Source organism: Chanodichthys erythropterus, chromosome 14 (genome assembly GCF_024489055.1).
Source record: "Chanodichthys erythropterus isolate Z2021 chromosome 14, ASM2448905v1, whole genome shotgun sequence".
Taxonomy (NCBI): domain Eukaryota; kingdom Metazoa; phylum Chordata; class Actinopteri; order Cypriniformes; family Xenocyprididae; genus Chanodichthys; species Chanodichthys erythropterus.
Genome location: NC_090234.1, coordinates 47336719 through 47354197, shown reverse-complemented (window position 1 = coordinate 47354197; position 17479 = coordinate 47336719).

Below are 17479 nucleotides of genomic sequence, written 5' to 3'. Positions count from 1 at the left end.
AATCAAGGAGTATGTGTTAAAAGTTTAAGATCGAGTACCCTTGGACCAGAAATATGTCCATTTGGTGAAATATTCAATAACCTATAGTTGACATTTCATCAGAAGGTGTCAATGAGTCAGTATAGAAGGTTCTTGATCAAGGACTGATTTGCCAGAAATATGTTCTGTCTGACCACTGTCTGGCAGACGTAACATCAGATAAAATCAATGAGTATGTATAGAAAGCTCATGTTCAAGTACTCTTGGACCAAAAATATATTGTTTGGTTCAAATTGGACTATTGTCTGTCTGAATTAACATCAGAAGGAGTCAATGAGTCAGTACAGAAAATTCATGATCGAGAACTAATCTGCCAGAAATATGTTCAGTAGGTCTAATGTGAACTTCTGTACAACTGATGAGGAAAGCTTTAATGTGTATATATAAAAAGTTCAAGAATGAGTACTCTTTGGCCAGAAATATGTCCTTTAAGTGAAATATGCAATACTGTATGGCTGACGTGTCATCAGAAGGATTCTATGAGCTTATATTAAAAGTTCATGTCTGAGGACAAATTTGCCAGAAATTTGTTCAGTAGGTCAAAATGGGTTAATATATGGCTTGAAGGAATATCAGAGTGAATCAACGAGTATGTATTGAAAGTTCAAGGTCGAGTAGTTTTGGGCCAAAAATATGTTCAATAGGTCAAATATGTACTACAGTATGGCTGGTGTGACATCAGAAGCTGTCATTATCTATTTATAAAAACTTCAAGATTGAGTACTTTTAGGCTGGAAACATGTCCATTATGTCAAATATTCAATACTCTATAGTTGACATTTCATCCAAAGGTGTCAATGAGTCATTATAGAAGGTTCTTGATCGAGGACTAATTTGCCAGAAATATGTTCTGTAGGTCAAACATGGGCTCATGTATGGGTGAAGTAACATCAGAAGGAGTCAATGAGCTTCTATACAAAGTTCATTCCTGAGGAAAAATTTGCCAGAGATATGTTCAGTAGGTCAAACATTGGGTCAGGTATGGCTGAAGTAACATCAGAAGGAGTCAATAGTAATGTATGAAAAGTTCAAGATCGAGTACTCTTTGACCAGAAATATGTCCTTTAGGTCAAATATACAATACTTTAAGGCTGACATTTCATCAGAAGGAGTCAATGAGCTTATATTAAAAGTTCATTTCTGAGGACAGATTTACCAGAAATTTGTTCAGTAGGTCAAAATGGGTTCATATATGGCTTGAAGGAAGATCAGAGTGAATCAATGAGTATGTATTGAAAGTTCAATGTTAAGTATTTTCGGGCCAGAAATATTTTCAATAGGTCAAATATGTACTGTATGGCTGTATGTACTGTGTGTACCAGTATGGCTGGTGTTACATCAAAAGGTGTCTGTATGTATTTATAAAAACTTCAAGATTGAGTACTTTTAGGCCAGAAACATGCCCAATATGTCTATTATTCAGTACTCTATAGTTGACGTTTCATCAGAAGTTGTCAATGATCAGTATAGAAGGTTCTTGATCAAGGACTAATTTTCCAGAAATATGTTCAGTAGGTCAAACATGGGCTCAGGTATGGCTGAAGTAACATCAGAAGGAGTCAATAGTAATGTATGAAAAGTTCAAGATCGAGTACTCTTTGACCAGAAATATGTCCTTTAGGTCAAATATTCAATACTGTAATGCTGACATGTCATCAGAAGGAGTTAATGCGTTTATATTAAAAGATCATGCCTGAGGACAAATATGCCAGGAATTTGTTCAGTAGGTCAAAATGGGTTCATATATGCCTGAAGTAATATCAGAGTGAATCAAGGAGTATGTGTTAAAAGTTCAAGATCGAGTACCCTTGGACCAGAAATATGTCCATTTGGTCAAATATTCAATAATCTATAGTTGACATTTCATCTGAAGGTGTCAATGAGTCAGTATAGAAGGTTCTTGATCGAGGACTAATTTGCCAGAAATATGTTCTGTAGGTCAAACATGGGCTCAGTTATGGCTGAAGTAACATCAGAAGGAGTCAATAGTAATGTATGAAAAGTTCAAGATCGAGTACTCTTTGACCAGAAATATGTCCTTTAGGTCAAATATACAATACTTTAAGTCTGACATGTCATCAGAAGGAGTCAATGAGCTTATATTAAAAGTTCATGCCTGAGGACAGATTTGCCAGAAATTTGTTCAGTAGGTCAAAATGGGTTCATATATGGCTTGAAGGAAGATCAGAGTGAATCAATGAGTATGTATTGAAAGATCAATGTTAAGTATTTTTGGCCCATAAATATGTTCAATAGGTCAAATATGTACTGTATGGCTGTATGTACTGTATGTACCAGTATGGCTGGTGTTACATCAAAAGGTGTCTGTATGTATTTATAAAAACTTCAAGATTGAGTACTTTTAGGCCAAAAACATGCCCATTATGTCTAATATTCAGTACTCTATAGTTGACGTTTCATCAGAAGTTGTCAATGATCATTATAGAAAGTTCTTGATCAAGGACTAATTTGCCAGAAATATGTTCAGTAGGTCAAACATGGGCTCAGGTATGGCTGAAGTAACATCAGAAGGAGTCAATAGTAATATATGAAAAGTTCAAGATCGAGTACTCTTTGACCAGAAATATGTCCTTTAGGTCAAATATGCAATACTGTAAGGCTGACATGTCAACAGAAGGAGTCAGTGAGCTTATATTCATGCCTGAGGACAAACTTGCCAGATATTTGTTCAGTAGGTCAAACATGGGCTCAGGTATGGCTGAAGTAACATCAGAAGGAGTCAATAGTAATGTATGAAAAGTTCAAGATCGAGTACTCTTTGACCAGAAATATGTCCTTTAGGTCAAATATTCAATACTGTAATGCTGACATGTCATCCGAAGGAGTTAATGCGTTTATATTAAAAGATCATGCCTGAGGACAAATATGCCAGGAATTTGTTCAGTAGGTCAAAATGGGTTCATATATGCCTGAAGTAATATCAGAGTGAATCAAGGAGTATGTGTTAAAAGTTCAAGATCGAGTACCCTTGGACCAGAAATATGTCCATTTGGTCAAATATTCAATAATCTATAGTTGACATTTCATCTGAAGGTGTCAATGAGTCAGTATAGAAGGTTCTTGATCGAGGACTAATTTGCCAGAAATATGTTCTGTAGGTCAAACATGGGCTCAGTTATGGCTGAAGTAACATCAGAAGGAGTCAATAGTAATGTATGAAAAGTTCAAGATCGAGTACTCTTTGACCAGAAATATGTCCTTTAGGTCTAATATACAATACTTTAAGTCTGACATGTCATCAGAAGGAGTCAATGAGCTTATATTAAAAGTTCATGCCTGAGGACAGATTTGCCAGAAATTTGTTCAGTAGGTCAAAATGGGTTCATATATGGCTTGAAGGAAGATCAGAGTGAATCAATGAGTATGTATTGAAAGATCAATGTTAAGTATTTTTGGCCCATAAATATGTTCAATAGGTCAAATATGTACTGTATGGCTGTATGTACTGTATGTACCAGTATGGCTGGTGTTACATCAAAAGGTGTCTGTATGTATTTATAAAAACTTCAAGATTGAGTACTTTTAGGCCAAAAACATGCCCATTATGTCTAATATTCAGTACTCTATAGTTGACGTTTCATCAGAAGTTGTCAATGATCATTATAGAAAGTTCTTGATCAAGGACTAATTTGCCAGAAATATGTTCAGTAGGTCAAACATGGGCTCAGGTATGGCTGAAGTAACATCAGAAGGAGTCAATAGTAATATATGAAAAGTTCAAGATCGAGTACTCTTTGACCAGAAATATGTCCTTTAGGTCAAATATACAATACTTTAAGTCTGACATGTCATCAGAAGGAGTCAATGAGCTTATATTAAAAGTTCATGCCTGAGGACAGATTTGCCAGAAATTTGTTCAGTAGGTCAAAATGGGTTCATATATGGCTTGAAGGAAGATCAGAGTGAATCAATGAGTATGTATTGAAAGATCAATGTTAAGTATTTTTGGCCCATAAATATGTTCAATAGGTCAAATATGTACTGTATGGCTGTATGTACTGTATGTACCAGTATGGCTGGTGTTACATCAAAAGGTGTCTGTATGTATTTATAAAAACTTCAAGATTGAGTACTTTTAGGCCAAAAACATGCCCATTATGTCTAATATTCAGTACTCTATAGTTGACGTTTCATCAGAAGTTGTCAATGATCATTATAGAAAGTTCTTGATCAAGGACTAATTTGCCAGAAATATGTTCAGTAGGTCAAACATGGGCTCAGGTATGGCTGAAGTAACATCAGAAGGAGTCAATAGTAATATATGAAAAGTTCAAGATCGAGTACTCTTTGACCAGAAATATGTCCTTTTAGGTCAAATATGCAATACTGTAAGGCTGACATGTCAACAGAAGGAATCAGTGAGCTTATATTCATGCCTGAGGACAAACTTGCCAGATATTTGTTCAGTAGGTCAAAATGGGTTCATATATGGCTTGAAGGAAGATCAGAGTGAATCAATGAGTATGTATTGAAAGATCAATGTTAAGTATTTTTGGCCCATAAATATGTTCAATAGGTCAAATATGTACTGTATGGCTGTATGTACTGTATGTACCAGTATGGCTGGTGTTACATCAAAAGGTGTCTGTATGTATTTATAAAAACTTCAAGATTGAGTACTTTTAGGCCAAAAACATGCCCATTATGTCTAATATTCAGTACTCTATAGTTGACGTTTCATCAGAAGTTGTCAATGATCAGTATAGAAAGTTCTTGATCAAGGACTAATTTGCCAGAAATATGTTCAGTAGGTCAAACATGGGCTCAGGTATTGCTGAAGTAACATCAGAAGGAGTCAATAGTAATGTATGAAAAGTTCAAGATCGAGTACTCTTTGACCAGAAATATGTCCTTTAGGTCAAATATTCAATACTGTAATGCTGACATGTCATCAGAAGGAGTTAATGCGTTTATATTAAAAGATCATGCCTGAGGACAAATTTGCCAGGAATTTGTTCAGTAGGTCAAAATGGGTTCATATATGCCTGAAGTAATATCAGAGTGAATCAAGGAGTATGTGTTAAAAGTTCAAGATCGAGTACCCTTGGACCAGAAATATGTCCATTTGGTCAAATATTCAATAATCTATAGTTGACATTTCATCAGAAGGTGTCAATGAGTCAGTATAGAAGGTTCTTGATCGAGGACTAATTTGCCAGAAATATGTTCTGTAGGTCAAACATGGGCTCAGTTATGGCTGAAATAACATCAGAAGGAGTCAATAGTAATATATGAAAAGTTCAAGATCGAGTACTCTTTGACCAGAAATATGTCCTTTAGGTCAAATATGCAATACTGTAAGGCTGACATGTCAACAGAAGGAGTCAGTGAGCTTATATTCATGCCTGAGGACAAACTTGCCAGATATTTGTTCAGTAGGTCAAAATGGGTTAATATATGCCTGAAGTAAGATCAGAGTGAATCAAGGAGTATGTGTTAAAAGTTTAAGATCGAGTACCCTTGGACCAGAAATATGTCCATTTGGTGAAATATTCAATAACCTATAGTTGACATTTCATCAGAAGGTGTCAATGAGTCAGTATAGAAGGTTCTTGATCAAGGACTGATTTGCCAGAAATATGTTCTGTCTGACCACTGTCTGGCAGACGTAACATCAGATAAAATCAATGAGTATGTATAGAAAGCTCATGTTCAAGTACTCTTGGACCAAAAATATATTGTTTGGTTCAAATTGGACTATTGTCTGTCTGAATTAACATCAGAAGGAGTCAATGAGTCAGTACAGAAAATTCATGATCGAGAACTAATCTGCCAGAAATATGTTCAGTAGGTCTAATGTGAACTTCTGTACAGCTGATGAGGAAAGCTTTAATGTGTATATATAAAAAGTTCAAGAATGAGTACTCTTTGGCCAGAAATATGTCCTTTAAGTGAAATATGCAATACTGTATGGCTGACGTGTCATCAGAAGGATTCTATGAGCTTATATTAAAAGTTCATGTCTGAGGACAAATTTGCCAGAAATTTGTTCAGTAGGTCAAAATGGGTTAATATATGGCTTGAAGGAATATCAGAGTGAATCAACGAGTATGTATTGAAAGTTCAAGGTCGAGTAGTTTTGGGCCAAAAATATGTTCAATAGGTCAAATATGTACTACAGTATGGCTGGTGTGACATCAGAAGCTGTCATTATCTATTTATAAAAACTTCAAGATTGAGTACTTTTAGGCTGGAAACATGTCCATTATGTCAAATATTCAATACTCTATAGTTGACATTTCATCCAAAGGTGTCAATGAGTCATTATAGAAGGTTCTTGATCGAGGACTAATTTGCCAGAAATATGTTCTGTAGGTCAAACATGGGCTCATGTATGGGTGAAGTAACATCAGAAGGAGTCAATGAGCTTCTATACAAAGTTCATTCCTGAGGAAAAATTTGCCAGAGATATGTTCAGTAGGTCAAACATTGGGTCAGGTATGGCTGAAGTAACATCAGAAGGAGTCAATAGTAATGTATGAAAAGTTCAAGATCGAGTACTCTTTGACCAGAAATATGTCCTTTAGGTCAAATATACAATACTTTAAGGCTGACATTTCATCAGAAGGAGTCAATGAGCTTATATTAAAAGTTCATTTCTGAGGACAGATTTACCAGAAATTTGTTCAGTAGGTCAAAATGGGTTCATATATGGCTTGAAGGAAGATCAGAGTGAATCAATGAGTATGTATTGAAAGTTCAATGTTAAGTATTTTCGGGCCAGAAATATGTTCAATAGGTCAAATATGTACTGTATGGCTGTATGTACTGTATGTACCAGTATGGCTGGTGTTACATCAAAAGGTGTCTGTATGTATTTATAAAAACTTCAAGATTGAGTACTTTTAGGCCAGAAACATGCCCAATATGTCTATTATTCAGTACTCTATAGTTGACGTTTCATCAGAAGTTGTCAATGATCAGTATAGAAGGTTCTTGATCAAGGACTAATTTTCCAGAAATATGTTCAGTAGGTCAAACATGGGCTCAGGTATGGCTGAAGTAACATCAGAAGGAGTCAATAGTAATATATGAAAAGTTCAAGATCGAGTACTCTTTGACCAGAAATATGTCCTTTAGGTCAAATATGCAATACTGTAAGGCTGACATGTCAACAGAAGGAGTCAGTGAGCTTATATTCATGCCTGAGGACAAACTTGCCAGATATTTGTTCAGTAGGTCAAACATGGGCTCAGGTATGGCTGAAGTAACATCAGAAGGAGTCAATAGTAATGTATGAAAAGTTCAAGATCGAGTACTCTTTGACCAGAAATATGTCCTTTAGGTCAAATATTCAATACTGTAATGCTGACATGTCATCCGAAGGAGTTAATGCGTTTATATTAAAAGATCATGCCTGAGGACAAATATGCCAGGAATTTGTTCAGTAGGTCAAAATGGGTTCATATATGCCTGAAGTAATATCAGAGTGAATCAAGGAGTATGTGTTAAAAGTTCAAGATCGAGTACCCTTGGACCAGAAATATGTCCATTTGGTCAAATATTCAATAATCTATAGTTGACATTTCATCTGAAGGTGTCAATGAGTCAGTATAGAAGGTTCTTGATCGAGGACTAATTTGCCAGAAATATGTTCTGTAGGTCAAACATGGGCTCAGTTATGGCTGAAGTAACATCAGAAGGAGTCAATAGTAATGTATGAAAAGTTCAAGATCGAGTACTCTTTGACCAGAAATATGTCCTTTAGGTCAAATATACAATACTTTAAGTCTGACATGTCATCAGAAGGAGTCAATGAGCTTATATTAAAAGTTCATGCCTGAGGACAGATTTGCCAGAAATTTGTTCAGTAGGTCAAAATGGGTTCATATATGGCTTGAAGGAAGATCAGAGTGAATCAATGAGTATGTATTGAAAGATCAATGTTAAGTATTTTTGGCCCATAAATATGTTCAATAGGTCAAATATGTACTGTATGGCTGTATGTACTGTATGTACCAGTATGGCTGGTGTTACATCAAAAGGTGTCTGTATGTATTTATAAAAACTTCAAGATTGAGTACTTTTAGGCCAAAAACATGCCCATTATGTCTAATATTCAGTACTCTATAGTTGACGTTTCATCAGAAGTTGTCAATGATCATTATAGAAAGTTCTTGATCAAGGACTAATTTGCCAGAAATATGTTCAGTAGGTCAAACATGGGCTCAGGTATGGCTGAAGTAACATCAGAAGGAGTCAATAGTAATATATGAAAAGTTCAAGATCGAGTACTCTTTGACCAGAAATATGTCCTTTAGGTCAAATATGCAATACTGTAAGGCTGACATGTCAACAGAAGGAGTCAGTGAGCTTATATTCATGCCTGAGGACAAACTTGCCAGATATTTGTTCAGTAGGTCAAACATGGGCTCAGGTATGGCTGAAGTAACATCAGAAGGAGTCAATAGTAATGTATGAAAAGTTCAAGATCGAGTACTCTTTGACCAGAAATATGTCCTTTAGGTCAAATATTCAATACTGTAATGCTGACATGTCATCCGAAGGAGTTAATGCGTTTATATTAAAAGATCATGCCTGAGGACAAATATGCCAGGAATTTGTTCAGTAGGTCAAAATGGGTTCATATATGCCTGAAGTAATATCAGAGTGAATCAAGGAGTATGTGTTAAAAGTTCAAGATCGAGTACCCTTGGACCAGAAATATGTCCATTTGGTCAAATATTCAATAATCTATAGTTGACATTTCATCTGAAGGTGTCAACGAGTCAGTATAGAAGGTTCTTGATCGAGGACTAATTTGCCAGAAATATGTTCTGTAGGTCAAACATGGGCTCAGTTATGGCTGAAGTAACATCAGAAGGAGTCAATAGTAATGTATGAAAAGTTCAAGATCGAGTACTCTTTGACCAGAAATATGTCCTTTAGGTCAAATATACAATACTTTAAGTCTGACATGTCATCAGAAGGAGTCAATGAGCTTATATTAAAAGTTCATGCCTGAGGACAGATTTGCCAGAAATTTGTTCAGTAGGTCAAAATGGGTTCATATATGGCTTGAAGGAAGATCAGAGTGAATCAATGAGTATGTATTGAAAGATCAATGTTAAGTATTTTTGGCCCATAAATATGTTCAATAGGTCAAATATGTACTGTATGGCTGTATGTACTGTATGTACCAGTATGGCTGGTGTTACATCAAAAGGTGTCTGTATGTATTTATAAAAACTTCAAGATTGAGTACTTTTAGGCCAAAAACATGCCCATTATGTCTAATATTCAGTACTCTATAGTTGACGTTTCATCAGAAGTTGTCAATGATCATTATAGAAAGTTCTTGATCAAGGACTAATTTGCCAGAAATATGTTCAGTAGGTCAAACATGGGCTCAGGTATGGTTGAAGTAACATCAGAAGGAGTCAATAGTAATATATGAAAAGTTCAAGATCGAGTACTCTTTGACCAGAAATATGTCCTTTAGGTCAAATATTCAATACTGTAATGCTGACATGTCATCAGAATGAGTTAATGCGTTTATATTAAAAGATCATGCCTGAGGACAAATATGCCAGGAATTTGTTCAGTAGGTCAAAATGGGTTCATATATGCCTGAAGTAATATCAGAGTGAATCAAGGAGTATGTGTTAAAAGTTCAAGATCGAGTACCCTTGGACCAGAAATATGTCCATTTGGTCAAATATTCAATAATCTATAGTTGACATTTCATCAGAAGGTGTCAATGAGTCAGTATAGAAGGTTCTTGATCGAGGACTAATTTGCCAGAAATATGTTCTGTAGGTCAAACATGGGCTCAGTTATGGCTGAAATAACATCAGAAGGAGTCAATAGTAATATATGAAAAGTTCAAGATCGAGTACTCTTTGACCAGAAATATGTCCTTTAGGTCAAATATGCAATACTGTAAGGCTGACATGTCAACAGAAGGAGTCAGTGAGCTTATATTCATGCCTGAGGACAAACTTGCCAGATATTTGTTCAGTAGGTCAAAATGGGTTCATATATGCCTGAAGTAAGATCAGAGTGAATCAATGAGTATGTAATGAAAGTTCAAGATTGCGTACCCTTGGACCAGAGATCAAGTAACTTCAGAAGCACTTAGTTATGTATTCAAAGTTTAAAATCGAGGACTAATTTGCCAGAACTATGTTCAGTAGGTCAAACATGGGCTCAGTTATGGCTAAAGTAACATCAGAAGGAGTCAAAAGTACTATATGAAAAGTTCAAGATTGAGTAGGTGCTACTGACTTAACCCGTTAGGCAGTGAAGAGATAAACAACCGCCTGCTTGTTGAACTGCATTCCGTACAAGAACGAACACTTTCCTTTGTGTGCAATGAAGAGAATACGAGTCAAATGTACTGTTGCTTTGTAATACATCAAATAGCCGTTTCAATGCATTGCATACAATAGTGAACTTATTACGCCTTGTATAGAAGAAATTAATAAAACATGTAAGATTTGCACGATTTCATAGCATTGTACACAACTAACGTATTCCTCATGCACTGAAAGAGATAACACACAACTCGATATGTTGCGATGAATGAACTCATCCGTTTTGCTTTGAGAGATAACACATATAACATGTGCATTACATTGCAGTGTTATTCCGTTTTGCAGAGAAGAGGTAACATGACAGGTGCCTGTAGCACTGAGTTGGATACAAAAACTAACTGTTTTCTTTGTGCATTGAAGAGAAAAACAAGTCACGTATGCTGTTGCATTGCAATGCATCAACACTATTACGCTGTGCATAGAAGAAATTAATATAACATATGTTTGCATTGCAACATGTTAGTTATGCACTCTTTCACTGCATTGTAACTTACGCTTGTGCGTAAGTTAAGTATTGTAAACTATTAATGTAACATATGTACCGTTGCATTGCAATAAATACAAGAACTAACTTTTTCATTGCATTGTATGCAATATTTTACTTGTGTTATGCATAGAAGAAAGTTAATATAAGAAATGTGCTTGTTGCATTGCAATGAATACAAAAACTAACAAAAACTGAAAGAACTAACTCATCCGTTACGCAGTGAAGAGATAACATAACAGCTACTTTTTGCATTGCATTCCTTACAAGAACGAACACTTTCCTTTGAGCACTGAAGAGAATACAAATCAAACAACTGTTTCCTTGTACTGTATACAAAAAGTAACTTACTCCTTATGCATGGAAAAGAAAACATAAACTTTTTGCATCAAAAACTGTATCAGTGCATTGAATACAATAGTAAATTTTAATTTAAATAGATTAGTTAATTTCGCTGTGCACAGAAGAAATTAATATAACGTTCCGTTGCGTTGCTTCATGTAAGTTATACACTGGTTCCTTGCATTGTATACAAGAACTAACATATTCCTCATGCACTGAAAAGATAACACAGGTGCTTGTGGCACTGCAATGCATACAATAACTAATTTTTTCCTTTTGTGCCATAAAGAGATAACATGTATCACATATGCTGTTGCATTGTAAATACATCAAGAACTCTTTCCAATGCATTTCATACAATAGTTATCCTATTGCATAGAAGAAATTAATATAACACGTGCTGTTGCAATGCCACATGTAAGTTGTTTCCTTGCATTGTATACAAGAACGTATTCTTCATCCATTGAATAGATAACATAAAACACGTTGTGTTACAATAAGTTAAATAACTATTCCGTTATGCATTGAAGAGAAAACACATAACATGTGCATTGCATTGCAACTTAATCCGTTAGGCAGTGAAGAGATAAACAACCGCTGCTTGTTGAACTGCATATTCCGTACAAGAACGAACACTTTCCTTTGTGTGCAATGAAGAGAATACGAGTCAAATGTGCTGTTGCTTTGTAATACATCAAATAACTGTTTCAATGCATTGCATACAATAGTGAACTTATTACGCCTTGTATAGAAGAAATTAATAAAACATGTAAGAATACGAAGCAAATGTGCTGTTGCTTTGTAATACATCAAATAACTGTTTCAATGCATTGCATACAATAGTGAACTTATTACGCCTTGTATAGAAGAAATTAATAAAACATGTAAGATTTGCACTATTTCATAGCATTGTACACAACTAACGTATTCCTCATGCACTGAAAGAGATAACACACAACTCGATATGTTGCGATGAATGAACTAACTCATCCGTTTTGCTTTGAGAGATAACACATATAACATGTGCATTACATTGCAGTGTTATTCCGTTTTGCAGAGAAGAGGTAACATGACAGGTGCTGTAGCACTGAGTTGGATACAAAAACTAACTGTTTTCTTTGTGCATTGAAGAGAAAACAAGTCACGTATGCTGTTGCATTGCAATGCATCAACACTATTACGCTGTGCATAGAAGAAATTAATATAACATATGTGCTGTTTGCATTGCAACATGTTAGTTATGCACTGTTTAACTGCATTGTAACTTACGCTATGCGTAAGTTAAGTAATGTAAACTATTAATGTAACATATGTACCGTTGCATTGCAATGCATACAAAAACAAACATGTTGTGCATTTTATACAAAAACTAACGTGTTCTTCATCTATTGAAGAGATAACATATAACAGGTGCTTTTTCCACTTTATTCCTTACAAGCACGAACTCTTTGTGCACTGAACAGAAAACAAATCACATATGCCGTTGCATTTCAATAAATACAAGAACTAACTTTTTCATTGCATTGTATGCAATGTTTTACTGGTGTTATGCATAGAAGAAATTTAATATAAGAAATGTGCTTATTGCATTGCAATGAATACAAAAACTAACAAAAAATGAAAGAACTAACATGAGTTGAAGAGATTAACACATAACATGCGCATTTGCATTGCAGTAACTTAATCCGTTACGCAGTGAAGAGATAACATAACAGCTACTTGTTGCACTGCATTCCTTACAAGAACGAACACTTTCCTTTGAGCACTGAAGAGAATACAAATCAAACAACTGTTTCCTTGTACTGTATGCAAAAAGTAACTTACTCCTTATGCATGGAAAAGAAAACACATAAACTTTTTGCATCAAAAACTGTATCAGTGCATTGAATACAATAGTAAATTTTACTTTAAATAGATTAGTTAATTTCGCTGTGCACAGAAGAAATTAATATAACGTGCCGTTGCATTGCTTCATGTAAGTTATACACTGGTTCCTTGCATTGTATACAAGAACTAACATATTCCTCATGCACTGAAAAGATAACACAGGTGCTTGTGGCACTGCAATGCATACAATAACTAATTCTTTCCTTTTGTGCCATAAAGAGATAACATGTATCACATATGCTGTTGCATTGTAAATACATCAAGAACTCTTTCCAATGCATTTCATACAATAGTTATCCTATTGCATAGAGGAAATTAATATAACACATGAGCTGTTGCAATGCCACATGTAAGTTGTTTCCTTGCATTGTATACAAGAACGTATTCTTCATCCATTGAATAGATAACATAAAACACGTTGTGTTACAATAAGTTAAATAACTATTCCGTTATGCATTGAAGAGATAACACATAACATGTGCATTGCATTGCAACTTAATCCGTTAGGGAGTGAAGAGATAAACAACCGCTGCTTGTTTGAACTGCATTCCGTACAAGAACGAACACTTTCCTTTGTGTGCAATGAAGAGAATACGAGTCAAATGTGCTGTTGCTTTGTAATACATCAAATAACTGTTTCAATCATATCATACAATAGTGAACTTATTACGCCTTGTATAGAAGAAATTAATAAAACATGTAAGATTTGCACGATTTCATAGCATTGTACACAACTAACGTATTCCTCATGCACTGAAAGAGATAACACACAACTCGATATGTTGCGATGAATGAACTAACTCATCCGTTTTGCTTTGAGAGATAACACATATAACATGTGCATTACATTGCAGTGTTATTCCGTTTTGCAGAGAAGAGGTAACATGACAGGTGCTGTAGCACTGAGTTGGATACAAAAACTAACTGTTTTCTTTGTGCATTGAAGAGAAAACAAGTCACGTATGCTGTTGCATTGCAATGCATCAACACTATTACGCTGTACATAGAAGAAATTAATATAACATATGTGCTGTTTGCATTGCAACATGTTAGTTATGCACTGTTTAACTGCATTGTAACTTACGCTGTGCGTAAGTAATGTAAACTATTAATGTAACATATGTACCGTTGCATTGCAATGCATACAAAAAAGAAACATGTTGTGTTTTTTATACAAAAACTAACGTGTTCTTCATCTATTGAAGAGATAACATATAACAGGTGCTTTTTGCACTGTATTCCTTACAAGCACGAACTCTTTGTACACTGAACAGAAAACAAATCACATATGCCGTTGCATTTCAATAAATACAAGAACTAACTTTTTCATTGCATTGTATGCAATGTTTTACTGGTGTTATGCATAGAAGAAATTTAATATAAGAAATGTGCTTATTGCATTGCAATGAATACAAAAACTAACAACAAATGAAAGAACTAACATGAGTTGAAGAGATTAACACATAACATGCGCATTTGCATTGCAGTAACTTAATCCGTTACGCAGTGAAGAGATAACATAACAGCTACTTGTTGCACTGCATTCCTTACAAGAACGAACACTTTCCTTTGAGCACTGAAGAGAATACAAATCAAACAACTGTTTCCTTGTACTGTATACAAAAAGTAACTTACTCCTTATGCATGGAAAAGAAAACACATAAACTTTTTGCAACAAAAACTGTATCAGTGCATTCAATACAATAGTAAATTTTAATTTAAATAGATTAGTTAATTTCGCTGTGCACAGAAGAAATTAATATAACGTGTCGTTGCGTTGCTTCATGTAAGTTATACACTGGTTCCTTGCATTGTATACAAGAACTAACATATTCCTCATGCACTGAAAAGATAACACAGGTGCTTGTGGCACTGCAATGCATACAATAACTAATTCTTTCCTTTTGTGCCAAAAGGAGATAACATGTATCACATATGATGTTGCATTGTAAATACATCAAGAACTCTTTCCAATGCATTTCATACAATAGTTATCCTATTGCATAGAAGAAATTAATAAAACACGTGCTGTTGCAATGCCACATGTAAGTTGTTTCCTTGCATTGTATACAAGAACGTATTCTTCATCCATTGAATAGATAACATAAAACACGTTGTGTTACAATAAGTTAAATAACTATTCCGTTATGCATTGAAGAGATAACACATAACATGTGCATTGCATTGCAACTTAATCCGTTAGGTAGTGAAGAGATAAACAACCGCTGCTTGTTGAACTGCATTCCGTACAAGAACGAACACTTTCCTTTGTGTGCAATGAAGAGAATACGAGTCAAATGTGCTGTTGCTTTGTAATACATCAAATAACTGTTTCAATCATTGCATACAATAGTGAACTTATTACGCCTTGTATAGAAGAAATTAATAAAACATGTAAGATTTGCACGATTTCATAGCATTGTACACAACTAACGTATTTCTCATGCACTGAAAGAGATAACACACAACTCGATATGTTGCGATGAATGAACTAACTCATCCGTTTTGCTTTGAGAGATAACACATATAACATGTGCATTACATTGCAGTGTTATTCCGTTTTGCAGAGAAGAGGTAACATGACAGGTGCCTGTAGCACTGAGTTGGATACAAAAACTAACTGTTTTCTTTGTGCATTGAAGAGAAAACAAGTCACGTATGCTGTTGCATTGCAATGCATCAACACTATTACGCTGTGCATAGAAGAAATTAATATAACATATGTGCTGTTTGCATTGCAACATGTTAGTTATGCACTGTTTAACTGCATTGTAACTTACGCTATGCGTAAGTTAAGTAATGTAAACTATTAATGTAACATATGTACCGTTGCATTGCAATGCATACAAAAACAAACATGTTGTGCATTTTATACAAAAACTAACGTGTTCTTCATCTATTGAAGAGATAACATATAACAGGTGCTTTTTGCACTGTATTCCTTACAAGAACGAACTCTTTGTGCACTGAACAGAAAACAAATCACATATGCCGTTGCATTGCAATAAATACAAGAACTAACTTTTTCATTGCATTGTATGCAATGTTTTACTTGTGTCATGCATAGAAGAAATTTAATATAAGAAATGTGCTTATTGCATTGCAATGAATACAAAAACTAACAAAAACTGAAAGAACTAACTCATCCGTTACGCAGTGAAGAGATAACATAACAGCTACTTGTTGCACTGCATTCCTTACAAGAACGAACACTTTCCTTTGATCACTGAAGAGAATACAAATCAAACAACTGTTTCCTTGTACTGTATACAAAAAGTAACTTACTCCTTATGCATGGAAAAGAAAACATAAACTTTTTGCATCAAAAACTGTATCAGTGCATTGAATACAATAGTAAATTTTAATTTAAATAGATTAGTTAATTTCGCTGTGCACAGAAGAAATTAATATAACGTGCCGTTGCATTGCTTCATGTAAGTTATACACTGGTTCCTTGCATTGTATACAAGAACTAACATATTCCTCATGCACTGAAAAGATAACACAGGTGCTTGTGGCACTGCAATGCATACAATAACTAATTCTTTCCTTTTGTGCCAAAAGGAGATAACATGTATCACATATGCTGTTGCATTGTAAATACATCAAGAACTCTTTCCAATGCATTTCATACAATAGTTATCCTATTGCATAGAGGAAATTAATATAACACATGAGCTGTTGCAATGCCACATGTAAGTTGTTTCCTTGCATTGTATACAAGAACGTATTCTTCATCCATTGAATAGATAACATAAAACACGTTGTGTTACAATAAGTTAAATAACTATTCCGTTATGCATTGAAGAGATAATACATAACATGTGCATTGCATTGCAACTTAATCCGTTAGGCAGTGAAGAGATAAACAACCGCTGCTTGTTGAACTGCATATTCCGTACAAGAACGAACACTTTCCTTTGTGTGCAATGAAGAGAATACGAGTCAAATGTGCTGTTGCTTTGTAAAACATCAAATAACTGTTTCAATGCATTGCATACAATAGTGAACTTTTTACGCCTTGTATAGAAGAAATTAATAAAACATGTAAGATTTGCACGATTTCATAGCATTGTACACAACTAACGTATTCCTCATGCACTGAAAGAGATAACACACAACTCGATATGTTGCGATGAATGAACTAACTCATCCGTTTTGCTTTGAGAGATAACACATATAACATGTGCATTACATTGCAGTGTTATTCCGTTTTGCAGAGAAGAGGTAACATGACAGGTGCCTGTAGCACTGAGTTGGATACAAAAACTAACTGTTTTCTTTGTGCATTGAAGAGAAAACAAGTCACGTATGCTGTTGCATTGCAATGCATCAACACTATTACGCTGTGCATAGAAGAAATTAATATAACATATGTGCTGTTTGCATT